A 14,619-nucleotide genomic window follows, 5' to 3' on the forward strand; every position below is an offset into this window, starting at 1 on the left:
CTTAATATTCAATATTTCTCAGTTCACGTGAACCTGAAAGTCATTTTGGCCTGTTTCTCTTTATTTGTAAGTACTTTCTTTGAAATTAAATAGAGCTCTTTATGAATTCAATGTTGATGATAACTATCCTTTCCAGAAGTAGAGATATCTCATAGGTGCAATGTGTACATAAACAGGCAGAACTAGAGATATCATGGCTTTACCTAATTGTGAATCAGGTATCACAATATAAACTTGCTAGTTTACAAAGAAAAGTTGGAATACATTACATTGGCCAGCTCAGATGATTAAGGTTTTACTCTTTGTGAAGTTTGGCTGAGGGAACTTTCCCAGCCCAGTGAATTTGAGAATTGTCACTTTGTCTCTTTTTTTCCTGGGTTTCAGGTATTGCCTGATTGAGCTAATTAGGCTCAGTTTCAGGTCCTGTGGCCTGTATTTACATTTTTGTTCTGTGGAGATTTGCAAGAGACAGACAGTTGCTTTTAGTTCCCCAGAGAACAGGTCTGTCACCTAAAGGATACTGAAAGGTTGATTTCTCCAACTGTATGTTGTCAGTGAGAAGATTTCTAGCTTACCTGAAATGTACGAGTTCTGTGAGTTTCACATACCTTCAAAAGCTTGTATAAGGCCTTCAACAAAGACCCTCATTCCTAGTTTACCAGCTAAACCCAGAGAAAAATCACTACTTTTATTTTTTTATTAGCTCTTGAATTTTAGTTTGCAGTTTTTACTTATTTGTATGGCTCAGGTAATCCTATTGGTTTCCTTTAGAATGTTTAGTATTTCCTGAGGGGCAGATTTATATACCTTGTCTTAAAATACCATATAGTATTTCCCAGTGAAGCATGCCTGTCCTACAACATAATTAAACAAAAGAGATGATAATCATCTTATATAAAGCCCATTTAAATATACCAGTTTGATACACTTTCATCTCAATTTTGTCAACTTTTATACCTTTACTTTTCGTTAGTGTGCAATTAACAAGCTTTCATCTTATAGGAGGACTTTTAGTTTTTGTCTTTTTATTCAGTGTTTCCTGCCCATTTATCTGTTTTTGTATAAAAGGCTTTGAGATCCCCAGAGAGAGGTTCGGTGGTGGAACTGAGGCCCTTTGGCCTGTCTGTTGCCCCAAATAATTGCTGGTCTGGTACTCAGTGTAAATTTTTCTAGCTCCTTAAATATTTATTTTAACACTGGGGGTAAATAGATCAGACTTGTTTGGCTTTTACTTTTGGGAACTAGTGGGGGTACCCTTTGACCCATTTAACTTTAGGTAGTGTAATATAAAACCTTGTGTTTTAACCACATAAATGTCCATTTTATTTATCATACTCTAAATAACCATCTAAAGATCTCTTTATTCATTTGAGATAATTCCTTTAAAATTATTTACCTTTTTGGAAATAGTATCTAGATTTTCCTTAAGGGTTTTTCCCATAAACCCTAATTATTGTAATGCTTTTGTTATCATCTGTAAGACCCATTGAGGGGAAGCAAAGACCACAAATGAAGCTTCCCAAACCAGTTTTTCTTACTTGTTTTAAACTACAGAAGTTCTTAAGTTAATTATTAGATATATTTTTTCCACCTTAAATTTGATTTTTGTTTTTATCAGTTCAGTTCAGTTGCTCAGTCGTGTCCAGCTCTTTGCGACCCCATGAACCGCAGCACGCCAGACTTCCCTGTCCATCACCAACTCCCAGAGTTCACTCAAACTCATGTCCATCGAGTCGGTGATGCCATCCAGCCATCTCATCCTCTGTCGTTCCCTTCTTCTCCTGCCCCCAATCCCTCCCAGCATCAGGGTCTTTTCCAGTGAGTCAACTCTTCACATGAGGTGGCCAAAGTATTGGAGTTTCAGCTTCAGCATCAGTCCCTCCAATGAACACCCAGGACTGATCTCCTTTAGGATGGACTGATTGGATCTCCTTGCAGTCCAAGGGACTAGCAAGAGTCTTCTCCAACACCACAGTTCAAAAGCATCAATTCTTCGGAACTCAGCTTTCTTCACAGTCCAACTCTCACACCCATACATGACCACTGGAAAAACCATAGCCTTGACTAGACGGACCTTTGTTGGCAAAGTAATGTCTCTGCTTTTGAATATGCTATCTAGGTTGGTCATAACTTTCCTTCCAAGGAGTAAGCGTCTTTTAATTTCATGGCTGCAGTCACCATCTGCAGTGACTTTGGAGCCCACAAAAATAAAGTCTGACACTGTTTCTACTGTTTCCCCATCTATTTCCCATGAACTGTGTTTATAAGTACCAATAAAACAGCTTTATAATGAGAGTGCTATAGATTCACCACTTTGTTTCTCCAGTTTTAAAGGAATCCATCATTTGACCATTAATAAAATATATATTAATAGTGATTCAAACCACTGAAGTGCATGAGGCTTCCTCATAAGAGAGTGGGGCAGGATATTACCTAAGCAACATCCAGAGAGTTTGCTCTCAAAATAGCATGGCAGAGGTCAAGTTTTCAAAACAAGTACATGCACACACACACACATACACAGAATGTCCTAGGAAGATCATGTAGAACTTTTACATCTCAAAGACTCAGGAAGAGAAATGGAAGCTTTCCCCTAGAAGGACTTTGTTTAACATCAAAATTCTGAAAAGATATTTTTGTCAAGCCAGCTTTTTAACCTTAATTTAACTGCACATGCAGTGAGAGAGGCCCCTCATTTTTAGGGCAAGATTTCTTTAATTCCCAATTAAGTAGGTACTTGTAAGTTTGTATGTACATTCACCTGCCTGGGGTATTAGCTGGAGGTCGGCAGTCTGCCGTTCCTTTTATCTATTTGTTCCTGTGCTGGGCTTGGCTGCGGTGGGGGCTCTCTCTAGCTGTGGTGAACAGGGGCTACTCTCTCGATGCAGTGTGCAGGCTTCTCATTGCGGGGGCTTCTGTTTTCGCAGAGCACAGGCTCTAGGGCACTCGGCTTCAGCGGTGGTGGCTCCCAAGCTCTAGAACACAGGCTCAGCAGCTATGGTGCGTGGGCTTACGGCTCCGCAGCGTGACGGATCTTCCCAGATCAGGGATCAAACCCGTGTCTCCCGCATTGGCAGGTGGATTCTGAGCCACCAGGGAAGTCCTCCTTTGTCTTTTATTTTGTAACCTTTATTTCCCATTCTGAAGTTGGTTTGCTGAAATAAAATTACTAGTGATGATTCAGTGTGATGCATCAGTGTGCCGCTTGAGAGCGTAAGTCCTCTAGGTTTGGCGTCAGATTTTGTTTCGGCTCCCTCTTAGGTGTCTTGGGTTCTCCTAGCGGCATGTAAGACTACCACGGTGTTCAGATCTCAGCGTGGTCAGTTTTTCTTCGAGTCCCTGGTTGCGCGGGTTGTTAGTGAAATGAGTGGGTCTCCCTATAGGGACGGCTGCCCAGAATGCGGTCTGGCCACCACCACTCCTGCAAGTTTCTCAGTTACCTCAGCAAGCTGTTGCCAGCCAGGAGGAGAGAGTCCCTTCTTTGGAGCTCTGAAGCACTCATAAATTTCAGTTTTGTTTTGTTTTTTTTAATTTTGACAGTCTCTATTAAGGTCGCCGATTCAAGGAAAACCAACAAGCCAGTCTTCCCCCCAGTGACTCAGGCGGGAGTTAAACCTTCAGTTCAGTTCAGTTCAGTCCCTCAGTCATGTCTGACTCTTTGCGACCCCATGAATCACAGCCCGCCAGGCCTCCCATTCTATCACCAACTCCCGGAGTTCACTCAGACTCACGTCCATCAAGTCAGTGATGCCATCCAGCCATCTCATCCTCTGTCGTCCCCTTCTCCTCTTGCCCCCAATCCCTCCCAGCATCAGAGTCTTTTCCAATGAGTCAACTCTTCGCATGAGGTGGCCAAAGTACTGGAGTTTCAGCTTTAGCATCATTCCTTCCAAAGAAATCCCAGGGCTGATCTCCTTCAGAATGGACTGGTTGGATCTCCTTGCAGTCCAAGGGACTCTCAGAAGTCTTCTCCAACAACACAGTTCAAAAGCATCAATTCTTTGGCGCTCAGCTTTCTTCACAGTCCAACTCTCACATCCATACATGACCACTGGAAAAACCATAGCCTTGACTAGACGGACCTTTGTTGGCAAAGCAATGTCTCTGCTTTTGAATATGCTATCTAGGTTGGTCATAACTTTCCTTCCAAGGAGTAAGCGTCTTTTAATTTCATGGCTGCAGTCACCATCTGCAGTGATTTTAGAGCCCCCCAAAATAAAGTCTGACACTGTTTCTACTGTTTCCCCATCTATTTCCCATAAAGTGATGGGATCAGATGCCATGATCTTCGTTTTCTGAATGTTGAGTTTTAAGCCAACTTTTTCACTCTCCTCTTTCACATTCATCAAGAGGCTTTTGAGTTCCTCTTCAGTTTCTGCCATAAGGGTGGTGTTATCTGCATATCTTACGTTATCATAAGTTAAACCTTACTCAATGTTTAACTGAGCAGTCTTCCCAGCCTTTAAGCTGAGAATAACCACTCACTATCTAAACTGAGTCTGCCAGTGCCTTTTACACTGAGCAGAATCTTCCCAGTACTTCAGCTGAGGATAACCCAGGTACCACTTCTGGAAACTAAGTTTCAAAGATAACTTATTCCCCCAGTATATGAAACTTAACGATCATCAACCCATAATGGGAGATCCTAGAACTAAGGAGAGACTCACCCAGAGTTGTCTGGACTCCTCAAAGAGGTGGGTGGGCACAAGTCGCCTCTGCTAGTACCAAGGCTCCAGATCCTTGTAGAGTTCAGGTGAAGGAGAGGAATCTGCTCTGGTCCCTTCATCAGTCTCCATAACTGTAAACAAAAAATATTCACAACCTTCAAGTTGAGAGTTCTGTTTGATTTGGCGGGAATTTTTAGGACTTCATGTCAAGAAGGCAGCATCTCAAGTAAATCTGAGAGTTGCTCTGGGAAAGTGAGAGGAGGAGCCAGGTTATATACGAGCTTTGCAACAAAGGGCAGGTAGTCTGAACGTCAAAAGATTATTGGGAGTTAAAGAAAACCAGATATCAAAATGAATCCACCACAGGTATACATGTGTTCCCCATCCTGAACCCTCCTCCCTCCTCCCTCCCCATTCATTTTGATATTTGGCAAAACTAATACAGTTATGTAAAGTTTAAAAATAAAATAAAATTTAAAAAAAAAAAAAAAACACCAGATATCTCAAGCTAAGAGGTTTAGCACTTTTCTATGCATGGGAAGATCCATGAGTCTGCCTCAGCTGAAATCATTCCTTTGCTATGCCCCTCAGCCCTCAGGGGCCAGTATCCTGAGTTTCTTCAGGGCTCACTGTCCGGAGTGGCTGCAGTGTGATGGCCGCTATACGGCAGGTATTCCTTCCTTCCTGAGCTCCCTCCCAGCTCAGCAGCTCACCATCGGTGGTGGTTGCAATTGCTGATGAATGTGACATCCTTCATTTACTGATACGGCAGGAAATATTCCATTTCTTATTTGCATGTCATAGAATAGCAATGCTGTTTTCTGTGAAACCGGGAAACCCCATGAAACCTGTAAAACTCTTGAAAACAGGACCCGTGGGTGCAGGTTGATGTCATCCAGCAGCCCTGCTGCCTGATTGATTTCTGTACTTCCATTCAGCGATAGAGCTGTTTGTAGTTGGCACAAGGAAAACAGTGGAAGTTTTTGAAGCAGTTCGCCTGGCATTCCTTAGGGCTCTCTGCAGCTAAGCCCCTCCAGCAGCTTGAAAGGGACACGTGGACATGTGTGGGAAAGTTGGCTGACTCATCTCTCACTGTTGGTTTACAGATGAAAGTGGCTGGCTACCTACCCCTGGGGCTGCTCCAGGGTTTGATTTGGTGCCCCTGCCATGCTGTGGCTGGGATGGCACTTTGAGAGGGGTGTGCTCTGCACCTCCTGGGCCTTGTGGCCGTGCGTGGAGAGTGGCTCCAAGCCTGTGGTGGTGCCTGAGTGAACGTGGGTTGAAGATCAAGGAGGCCTGGCAGCTGCTGCTGTCTACCCTCTGCTCAGCCCTGTGTTTGCAGCAGATGCCAGAACTGGCATTGCCAGCAGTGGGAAGGGACACTTTGTCCTGGGGCCTTGGGCAGGCCACCTCAGCAGACGGGCCTGGGCCCCCAGGGGTTGATGTCCAGTCTGTAATAGCATGTCTTCAGCTCCCTCTGAAGGACCACACTTGTTTGGTTTTTAAATTTTAATCTTGAATGAAATGATTTTTAAAATGTAATTAAAGTTGTTATGATAAAAACAAAGATACCTCACGTTTAAGCCCATTATCTTATTACGAAACGCAAGAGACGTCAAGTCACTGTGTCAGGTTGCTGGGAACATTTGTAAAACTGCCTTTTGATTCGATGCTTATCTTTCACAGGCAAAAATAGCATGCAGGCTGGCCCTGCCCACCACAACCCCCCACCCCCACCTCGAGCCTGAACCCTTCACATCTGGGTGTGAGGTGGGTGTTTCTTAATTGAGATTTTAAAAACTGATTGAAAATGTGTTTGAAGGAGGAAGCAGATAGCAAACCTTTGTGGAATGCCCCGACTTCTGTGGAAGAGGGTGGAGTCCGCGAGCCAAGACCAGGCTCCCGGCCTCAGCGTTTCTCCCACTCTGCCTTCTTTCTTTTACTCCGTTAGCAGGGAGACTTGAGACTTAAAACAGACAGCAAAAACGAAAGCCCTTGTTGTTATGGAAAATTTGGAACACGTGCAGAATTAGCCAGAAGAGAGTATTGAACCCCACGTGCCATCCCCTCACGGGTGATCCTGCTCTGTTTGCCCCCCAAATCCCTGGGTTATAAACAAAATCCCAGATGCCACTTATTTTTTTCTGTTGGTATTTCAGTAGGTATTTCTGAAAGAATCATTGTGAGCAACATAACCAGGAGACCAGTGTCACATCTGACAAACAGTGACCTCTAAATACCCTCCAGTATCCAGTCAGTGTTCAGATTCCCAGGACCTGAATGAAATCCATGGGTCATTCTCTTTGGACATTTGGGTTTCCCTCAGTCTCTCTCTGCCTTGTTTGTTTTTCACTTGAACTTGTGGAAGAAATGCCCCTTGGCCTGCATTCCGTGCGTGGGGTCTCTCGGGTCCTTTCACACCTTCCTCTGACAGTAGAATTTCCTCTGAATCGGTGGGTGGATTTAGAAATGTGAGCAGACTCGGGCCTGGGAGTTTTTGGTGAGGATATTTCATTGTGTCACCCCTGTCTCCACTTGAGGGAAAATCATTCGATTTTTCAGTTGCGTCCTGGTGGTAGGGATACTGCTAGGATGCCAGCGGGACTTGGTGGGGACTGGCCCATGGATAGGCCAAGTGGGCAGATTCCTTAGTGCCGACCCCACCCCTTACATGAGCTGTCACTGCCCCTCTGTGCCTCGGTTTCCATGTCTGCCTCCTCTTGTGAAGTGAACACTGTGTTTTTACACACTAGTCAATAACACGTGGACGTCCCAGCTGGCACAGTGGTAAAGCAACCGCCTGCAATGCAAAAGACATGGGTGCCATCCCTGGGTCGGGAAGATCCCCTGGAGAAGGAAATGGCAACCCACTCCAGTATTCATGCCTGGAAAATTCTGTGGACAGAGGAGCTGGTCAGGCTACAGTCCATGGGGTTGCAATCAGTCAGACACAACTGAGTAACTGAACACGCACGCACACACACACACACACACACACACACACACACACATTAACAAGCATTTACTGAGTGTCTTAGTTTTCTGAATGTTGAGCTTTAAGCCAACTTTTTCACTCTCCTCTTTCACTTTCATCAAGAGGCTTTTTAGTTCCTCTTCACTTTCTGCCATAAGGGTGGTGTCATCTGTGTATCTGAGGTTATTGATATTTCTCCCGGCAGTCTTGATTCCAGCTTGTGCTTCTTCCAGTCCAGCGTTTCTCATGATGTACTCTGCATATAAGTTAAATAAGCAGGGTGACAATATACAGCCTTGATGTACTCCTTTTCCTATTTGGAACCAGTCTGCTGTTCCATGTCCAGTTCTAACTGTTGCTTCCTGACCTGCATACAGATTTCTCAAGAGGTAGGTCAGGTGGTCTGGTATTCCCATCTCTTTCAGAATTTTCCACAGTTTATTGTGATCCACACAGTCAAAGGCTTTGGCATAGTCAATAAAGCAGAAATAGATGTTTTTCTGGAACTCTCTTGCTTTTTCGATGATCCAGCGGATGTTGGCAATTTGATCTCTGGTTCCTCTGCCTTTTCTAAAACCAGCTTGAACATCTGGAAGTTCACGATAGATGGGGAAACAGTGGAAACAATGTCAGACTTTATTTTGGGGGGCTCCAAAATCACTGCAGTTGGTGATTGCAGCCATGAAATTAAAAGATGCTTACTCCTTGGAAGGAAAGTTATGACCAACCTAGATAGCATATTCAAAAGCAGAGACATTATTTTGCCAACAAAGGCTGGATGGCATTACCGACTTGACGGACGTGAGTTTGAGTGAGCTCCGGGAGTTGGTGATGGACAGGGAGGCCTGGTGTGCTGCGATTCATGAGGTTGCAAAGAGTCGGACACGACTGAGGAACTGAACTGAACTGAATTGAGTGTGTACTCTGTGCCTGGCTCTGGGAGCTATGAGCTCCATGCCCCGCTGATTGTGAATAAACAAACATGGTCATGGCTCTGGACAGGCTCTACAATAGAAATCTTGGTAGACCATGGTCACTCTGCCACTGAGCCTGGCACAAAGGGGACCTTCAGCGCCCCCGAGAGGGAAGAACAGTCTCTCTTCCTGATGTTATGCCTTTACCATGTAAGCGGGCAATGCCAGGGTCTTCTGTCCCTGCAGCCCACCTCTGGTTTTGGCTCAGACTTACCCAGACCCACCACAGTGGGTCCCTCCACATCCTCACTTTCACTTGGGCCTTCTCTGCTGCAGGAACCCACTCACCCAGGTTAGGGCAGCCCCGAGTGCAGGGGCGTTCATGTCTGGAGGGGCTCCTTTGTTTCTCAGGATCAGCTCCAGAGGCTTCATCCCTGATCCCCAACGTGTCAGGGAGGGTCCCCGTGGGAATTGAGTCCCCGGCAGCGACCACAGTATTGTACCTGCCTCCAAAGTGCGTCTGTGGGAACACACCAGCAGCACAGATTGCATCCACAGACACGCCCGCGAGGGAAGGAGGAGATGGCAGGCAACCCCGGGAGCTGCCCCTGGGTGCTAAGGTTTCCCGTCTTACACTGTTGTTGGTGAGACCGCCACCATGGGGGTTTGAGAAAGCAGGGAGGTCACTATGGGAGTCAGGGACTGTGAATGGAGGGCAGATGCCTGGAATGCACGGTGCGAGGTCTCGCTGCAGAGGTGAGGAGGGAGGAGCTGCAAACATCAGAGGCCCCGCAGAGGCCAGTGCCCACGTCAGCAACCAGAAACCCCCTGGCCTGGGTCACACAGCAGTCCCGGCAGAGCTGGGGATGAAAGCCTGGCCTTCGCTTCGTGTCAGACTTGGGGCTCCCTACTGGGGCTCTTTTGGCAGCCTGAGCAGCCTCTGCCCTGTCCTGTGGCCCACCCTCAGCCCCAGGAGGGCCCAGGCCGCCAGAGTCGTCTCTGAGGCAGCGAATGGTTAGCTGTTTCAAGAGAAGAGGGGAAAGTTTCTGATTCATTTGTTTATTTGGCACCAAGATGTGGGAGATGAGAGTTTTAGGAAGAGAAACTTGACTTTTGAAGAAAATAAATCTTTTTAATTAAAAGATAAAGTATTTATAAAGATAAACATGAAGTATTTCCTGCTGTGCTGTGCTTTTGTGACTGCATGGACTGTAGCCTGCCAGGCTCCTCTGTCCATGAGGTTTCCCAGGTGAAAATACCGGAGTGGGTTGCCATTTCCTGCTCCAGGGGATCTTCCTGACCCTGGGATGAAGTCACGTCTCTTGCATCTCCTGCATCAGCAGGCAGATTCTTTGCCACTGTGCCACCTGGGAAGCCCCAACATGAAAGTATACTGATGAGAATTTTTATTTGTATAAAAATTATGTATGTATAATTGCACACCCAGGTGATCATCACCAGATCAGGATCCATAATGTTCCCTGTGCCCTTTCTTTTTTATTTAGGATCTTGATTCCACCAGGGATCAAACCCACACCTCCTGCAGTGGAAACACAGAGTCCTAACCACTGGACTGCCAGGGAAGGCCCACCCTGTCCCCTGTCTAAGTGGTAGCTCTCTCTGCCCCGGCACAGATGTATGAATTGAGCACCCGCATCTCAGACGGCCAAGGTGTGGCAGCTGTAGGCTGCGTGCTGGCCCAGCCCCGTCACATCTCTGCTCCGCCTTACAGAGGGCCAGGCTCTGCATTGGGACCGAGGCTACGGAGCCTTTGGCTGGGGCAGTGGGTTTTCAACAGCTCATTTCATTCTTAGAGTGGAGGTCTCCGTACGTGGTATAAGGAGAAGCCCCATAATGGACGTGGCCAGTGGCCAAGGGGGGCTTCTCAGAGGGAGCATTGGCTGAGCAGGGCCTGAGGGAAGGGAAGGTGTGACCCAGGTGTGATGCGGTGTGGACCCGTTACCTGGAAAGCGGAACATGTGCAAAGACCCTGTGTGGGACAGAGGGAAGGTGGTCCCGACACCTGGAGCCCAGAGCGTGAGGCTCATGCTTGGGTGAGAAGTGATGGCTGGGACAGAGGCAGGAGGCAGGGCTGGAGAGGGGCCCTGGGGCTGTGAGGATGCTGGCGGAGTCATCTTGGGAGGACAGATGACCTGGTCTGGGGGTGGGCAGTGAGGTGCCTGTGGCAGGAGAGGGCAGCTGCCCAGGGTTCTTGACCGGACCATTGCTCCCTGACGAGATCCTTCCCACCTGGGTCCTTTGCACGTCTGCCTCAAACTCACCTCCCACCCAGGGCTGGCCCCTTAGGTGGCCATGCCATCAAGAAGGCTGTGCCAGACTGCAGGAAAGCAGCTGGACTTCACCAGTTTTCTTGGCCTCCAGAGCCCTGGAAGGCACGTGGTGCCTTGTTCCCATTCCGTGTACTGATGGTGACTTTATAACTCCCAGGATGCAGCTTTGTTGGTCAGGCCGGTGCTGGGCGGGTCCTGTGTTTGAGTTGAAGAGGACCGGGTCTCCCCGCTCAGGCTTGTTTCCCTTTCTGTGATGTCGGACTGACGGCGATGACGGTGACAGCCGTGAAGCCTGCGCACCCAGTGTCTTTGGGGGGTTCACAGTGTGTGATAAACCCACGTGAAGTGCTCAGGATGGGTGGCTGCCCCTTTTATTATTGCTGTGCTTATAACGGATTCTGTGGCTTAGTGGAGCTCTGTGAACAGACAGTGGCAGGCTATAGGACAGTAATCATTTGACCCACCCAAAGCCCGGCCTAGGAAGTTGAGAACCTCATTACAGGTCTTGTAGGAGAGTGGGTCAAAGCCAGGACTGGAAGGCCAGGTCGCAGGCAGGTGGCCGGCTCTGAATCCTTCATTGGAGAACTGCCCCCCGCCCCAACCCCGGAAAGCCCCAGGAGTGGGGGATGGTGGCGCCTCCACCACACTTTTCACAGTTCTCCCTGGGGTGTTCTCACCACTCCGGCCCGTGGGCTCAGGGAGAATGTGGAGGCCAAGTACCTCTGAGGACCTCTGCCAGCCTTGGGAACCAAGGGGCTTAGTGCCCAGGTTAGCTTACGCCGTGTCTGTCGTGATAGGGTTACACGGTCGGTATGTAAAGAGTTCGGAGAAGGCAATGACACCGCACTCCAGTGCTCTTGCCTGGAAAATCCCATGGACGGAGGAGCCTGGTGGGCTGCAGTCCATGGGGTCGCGAAGAGTCAGACACGACTGAGCGACTTCACTTTCACTTTTCACTTTCATGCATTGGAGAAGGAAATGGCAACCCACTCCAGTGTTCTTGCCTGGAGAATCCCAGGGACAGGGGAGCCTGGTGGGCTTCCGTCTATGGGGTTGCACAGAGTCGGACACGACTGAAGTGACTTAGCAGCAGCAGTAGCAGCAGCATGTAGAGTTAGCAGGGTGCTTTCTCATGACCAGGCCCTTTTTCCTGCTCTGTCCCCCAGCAGTGGACAATGCGGCTTTCATCATCGTTTGCCATCTGAAACAATCTGGGACAGACCTTTGAGGTTTGTTTTTTCACACTCATGCACAGTTCTCTTTTGGTTGAATTCTTAGAAGTGGGACTGCTGAACCAGAGGGCTGCCCCTGTACAACCCTGAGGCACCCATGACCTTGGAGAAGGTGTACATGCTCCCCAGCTTGCTCAGAGCGGAATCACTGTTACCATTGGCCCTGCCCAGCGGAGCTTTTCAAAGGCTGAAGCAGGTCTTGAGCGCTGTTTTGCGTGCAGGCCTGGCCGAGACTGCTGTCTCGGGTTCTGTCCTCTCTTCCTGGGTGACTGACAAAGGCCGGGATCTCATTGGCCCCAAGGATCTGATGCTAGTCTGGTCCACTGGCCCAGAGCTAGAAAGGAAGCATGCACACACGCGTGCAGGAAATTAGGAAGAACCTTCTTCAAGGGTTGTTTCAAAAAAGTTTGGTCAGCCTTCCAGCTGTGCAGTTCTAGAGGCTGTGTCTGAGCACGGGTGCTCTAGATGTGGGTAAGCATTTTTTTGGGTCACAGGTCTTTTGCAATTTGACTTCACCAGAATTATCAAGTTTGTTGTGCAATTGACCACAGGCTTAAAATTACATGGAAATCTGGCTTATCATGCAAGGCATTCAGTGTTCCGATCATAAAATTTGGGAAATTTTTCAAAACCAGTGTTTGCTTATCGATTTCAGAGTTAAATGAGAATTGTTAGTTGCGACAAAGGACTCGGTGATGAAAGCCGCAGTACTCAGAAGGGGGTGGGGGCCCTACCTTCGTTCTCCCTCATTGAATGTCACCTCTTCACTTGACGTTGTCTCTCCACATCCACTGTGTCCATCACTGGTGTTGAGGGTCACGGCCTGAATTGACCAAAACCTTCTTCCTGGCTGGAGGTACCATGCGGTCCAGGTGTCCAGCTCCAAGCTGACCATCTGCATGCTGTGTGTGGCTTGGTGTGCTGCCCTGCAGCCCAGGAAGATGCGTGTGGTTGAGGGTCTTCTCCCCTTGACTGGGAGGTGGAGTGGGTGGAAATGTCCTCTCCCTCCATCTTCCACTCAGAGCTGTAGGAGTGGACAGACAGCCCAAGACACAGAGCTGAGGCTGGTTCCAGGAAACGGGGGGGTCGGGGTACAGGCACCCTTAATCAGAAGGAAGCCTTGAATGTCCCCACCATGGTACAACCCCTGTACTGCCCTCCTGCACCCAAGACACACACGCACACACAAACACATACAAACACACACGTGTGAACACATGCACACACATACGTGAACACACATGCACACACAAACACGAACACATACACATGTACACACACTTATGAACATGCACGCATGCACAAACACACATGCACACATGCGTGCGAACATGCACACACCTGCACGCACGCACACGCACACATGCACACGCACACAGGTGCTATCCTGTCTTTCTCTGGCTCCACAGTTCCCGTCCCCGCCCCACCCCTCATGCTCCACAGTGCCCGTGACTGGCAGCCCTGGACTGTGGAAGGGGCTGCTTCCCTGTGATGCCTGACCCTGTCAGTCAGTCTGTCCACCCACCCACCCAGTATGGGAAACTGAGGGGCACTGTTGGGGTTGGAGGGTCTCTGCCCTTTGGGTAGCAGGCCCCTCCCTCTTTGGCGCTCCCACTGCCCCCATTCCCCAGGCACTGTGAGTACATGTAGGTCTCACCACCTCCCAACACCATGAGGCCGAGACTTCCCCGCTCCCCCAGCTCAGGGCCTGGCTGCTGAGGGGGGCGGGAGGGAAGCAGCCCCCTAGGATGGGTCTCAGGAACAGGGACATGCGGTTCTGAGGTGGGAGCCTCCCTCCAGGGCTGGGCACCAGGACTGCCAGGGGCGAATAGCAGAGGCCATCCCACTCCTGGCCATGGCACGGGGTGGAGAGCTGCCTGCAAGCACCACGAGAAGGGGAAGTGAGAGTGGGCAAGTGCCCTCGGCTGTCTTGTCTTCATTATTTAGCAAATCCTGGGCAGAAGACTTAAGGAAGTAGGGCTTCAGGGTGCAGGCACGTGGGAGCATTTCTCCTCTGCAGACGTGGGGCCACAGTGGAATGTCCAGCTTGGTCCAGACCTGCCCAGGGGCCAGAGAGATCTCTGCCTAGTCCAGGATGGGACTCAGACCTTTGAGGACAATGACATGTGCTCTCCATGTTGGGGCATGCTGGAGAAGGATGTCGGAGAAGAACTGTGATAGAAGCTGAGGTCTGGGGATGGCTGGGGCCACGGAGAGTAAGTGACCTGCTGCCACCCCATGAAGAAGAGGTCTGGTAAAATATACATAACATGAAACGTCGTTTTAACCACTTTTTTTAAAAAGTGTATAATTCAGTGGCATTAAGTATATTCACAGTGTTATCCCATCATAACCACTATCCATTTCTAAAACTTTTCATCAACCCAAATAGTTCCATATCCATTGAATAGGAATTCCCTATTCCCTTTCCCCCAGCCTCTGGTAATTGCTCATCTACTCTCTGTCTCTCTGGATTTGCCTCATATAAGTGGCTGCTGCTGCTGCTAAGTCGCTTCAGTCGTGTCCGACTCTGTGGGACCC

General features: G+C 48.7%; 1 protein-coding gene across 7 annotated transcripts in view; it reads left to right on the top strand.

Annotated features, from left to right (window-relative positions):
- Window positions 1-14,619, top strand: part of CHDH (choline dehydrogenase) — a 91,102-nt gene that overhangs the window by 6,032 nt on the left and 70,451 nt on the right. The window contains exon 2 of one of the 7 annotated variants that reach the window (XM_044933779.2): window positions 6,354-6,437. The exons of the other annotated variants lie outside the window; for them this stretch is intronic. The gene's annotated coding sequence lies outside the window, so the exon portion shown is untranslated. The remainder of the gene's footprint in view (window positions 1-6,353; window positions 6,438-14,619) is intronic. 7 annotated transcript variants of the gene reach the window in all.

Source organism: Bubalus bubalis, chromosome 21 (assembly GCF_019923935.1).
Source record: "Bubalus bubalis isolate 160015118507 breed Murrah chromosome 21, NDDB_SH_1, whole genome shotgun sequence".
Classification (NCBI taxonomy): Eukaryota; Metazoa; Chordata; class Mammalia; order Artiodactyla; family Bovidae; genus Bubalus; species Bubalus bubalis.